This window comes from Hyaena hyaena, unplaced genomic scaffold (assembly GCF_003009895.1).
Source record: "Hyaena hyaena isolate Hyena2069 unplaced genomic scaffold, ASM300989v1 scaffold_489, whole genome shotgun sequence".
In the NCBI taxonomy this organism is placed as follows: domain Eukaryota; kingdom Metazoa; phylum Chordata; class Mammalia; order Carnivora; family Hyaenidae; genus Hyaena; species Hyaena hyaena.
The window spans coordinates 536,148-539,139 of NW_024081120.1; positions in this window are offsets into that span (position 1 = coordinate 536,148).

Genomic DNA, 2,992 nt, shown 5'->3' on the forward strand with positions numbered 1-2,992 from the left:
GTAATTTCCCTAATATTTGCCAGTTAGCTGAATCTTATTTTTTGCTACCAAAAATACTCTGCTAAACATCTTCAGTTGCTAATATTGTTTTGGGTTTCAGATACCTTACGAGGAAAGAGTCTCAGAAGTCTAAAAAACAGTTACAAAGGCTCTTTATATTTTTAAGACTATTTTGTGGTTACTAAAAGTTGTTAGTTTCCAAAAATCTGTAACTAATATGTATTCCCATACAGTGCTATTTCATTGTTGTTTCAATAGCAAGATTTTTTTTTCTCTTTTTTCCACACTCTGCTCTTTTTTTCCTCTCTACTATGTCCATTTTATTTCATTTTTTAATTTTTTAATGTTTTATTTATTTTTGAGAGAGAGACAGAGACAGCATGAGCGGAGGGCGGTGGGGGGGGGGGGGGGGGGGTCAGACAGAGAGGGAGACGCAGAATCTGAAGACAGGCTCCAGGCTCTGAGCTAGCTGTCAGCACAGAGCCTGACACGGGGCTTGAACCCACAAACCCCAAGATCATGACCTGAGCCGAAGTTGGTCTCTCAATCGACTGAGCCACCCAGGCGCCCCCTCATTTTATAATTTGATATTTCTTAGTATTCATTCTTATTTACAACGTCTTTTAAGTGAAGGGAATTTATAGGTGGTTGGTTTCTTATATCTTAATGTTTGAGTTTATATTTCTGGTGTTTGACAACATTCTATATTTCTATATAGAACTTTTATTTCAAATGCCTTAAGTTATCTGAATATTGCAGATATTAGAGCTCATTTGTTATTAGTTAATAAAAATATTTTTGTATTAAGAACACAGTACTTAAAAATTTTAAATTATGCTTGTTTATTTTGAGAGAGAGAGAGAGAGAAAGAGTGAGAGAGAGAGAGAGAGAGAGAGGGTGAAGGGGTGCAGAAGGAGAGAGACACAGAATCCAAAGCAGGCTCCAGGCTCTGAGCTGTCAGTCCGGAGCCTGACGCCAAGCTTGGACCCACAAGGTGTGAGATCCTGACTTGAGCCGAAGACAGACTCTTAACCAAATAAGCCACCTAGGCCCCCCAAAAACATAATACATTTTAAAGGCCAGTGAATATAATGATTGGTATTCTTACCTTTTGCAAGAGGCTGGGATACTCTAATCTTACTTGATTTGATGTATTTTTAGAGGTAGTGAAAGGGATATTAAGGCTGCAAAACCCAAATTCCTCCTAATAGCTTGGCATTAAGCCCAGAACTACCAAGAAATGCCCCCAGTCAAGTTTGAGACACATGTGATGGCTAGCTGCTATTGTATAATAGGTCACCTTCCCCTGACTATTGATACAATTCAAAGTAGGATAACCATTCCTCATTTACATGATAAAATGTTTTACTAATTTTATTTCCTATACATCAAGGACAAGTTTGTCTTTTGTTTGTTTTGTTTTTGTTTTGTTTTGTTTTATTTATCTCCCCTGGAAACACCATAAAACCTTATTTTGATATGTTTGGCTTGGTTTTGCCAATGTAAAATTGGACAAAATGTTATGACTTGAAATCAGGAGTTTTTAGACATAAAAGTTTGCAAGTGGAAAGGTCTTTTTGCTGTAGCTTAAATGGGTTTTGATTGACCTTTTATAAAGACTATAGTTGAACCAAAGTTTCATAATGTAGGCCAGTTGGAATGGGTGGCAATTTCATAACCATTTTAACACATTCTTTTATAAATGGTGGTACCGTAGTCTTTAGAAACCTATAAACCTGTTAATAGCAATGTCAAGTGATAACATCCTGGGACACTGGAATCCTCAAATACTGGATGCTATTATGAATGTAGAGGGTGAAGGCAGAAACCATGGATAATATGCAATGATCAGAAAACTGAGATGCAGGAGTGCCTGGGTGGCTCAGTCAGTTAAGAGTCCAACTCTGGTTCAGGTCATGATCTCATAGTTTGTGGGTTCAAGCCTAACATTAGGGTCTCTGCTATCAATCTCCCTCTCTCGCTGCCCCTCCCAGCTCTCTCTCTCAAAAATAAATAAACCTTAAAAATAAAAGGGAAAATTGAACTGCAATTTTGCATCAACAAGTAAAGAAAATAAAACATTACTCTAAAACTTCTTACAAATGTATATGTAAAAAATATATATTTATATATATATATTTATATATTTATAAGTAAATATATATCAGCCAGATAGTAAAAGTCTTGGTCATTAAAGCTCTTAGTCAGTTATATTTAGGAAAAGCTCTTAGTTATATTTAGGATGAACATTTGTATGGGACTAAGAGATTAATAAATTGAATCCTATGACTGCTATAGTAGGGAAGTGAAATAGGCAAGCCATAACAAACAATGTTTCCTACACTACCTATCCAGTTAAAAATAAGGGGGATATTAAGAGAACAATATTAGTAGGAAGAAGATTACAGCAGTCTCCTAGAAATTTGAGAATAATTACCCAAATGTAAAATTTATCGTCCTTCATCCTAGCACCTTCACTTCCAATAAATGTAATCAACAAAATATACCTGTACAAGTGAGCAAAAACCTTTATTAACAACATTCACTGACCAACTTGTGTGACTGCAATATTAAACACACTACAAACATCCATTGATAGGAGAAGTAGTTAGATAATTATATATATTATATGCATATAATATACACATGCTCAAATCTTAAATGAAATGAATTGAATTTTTACATCAGTATTGAAAGAGTCCTAAAATATATTGATAAGTAAATAGAGCCAGATGGAACTCACTTCATATGATATGGTCGTCTTTGTGTTTTAAAAGGGAAGTTTACATATAAATGTCTATCCTTGTAGATACTTGGAAAAAAAATCTCTTGAGAAGCATGTAAGTGAGGTAGAGTTGTTTCTTTTAGGGATGCAGTGTAGAGGTGGGAAGATTGTTACTGCTAGTCATTTTATGCTGTTTGAATTTCTTTCTTTCTTTTTTTTTTTTTTTACAAATAGTTTATTGTCAAATTAGTTTCCACATAACACCCA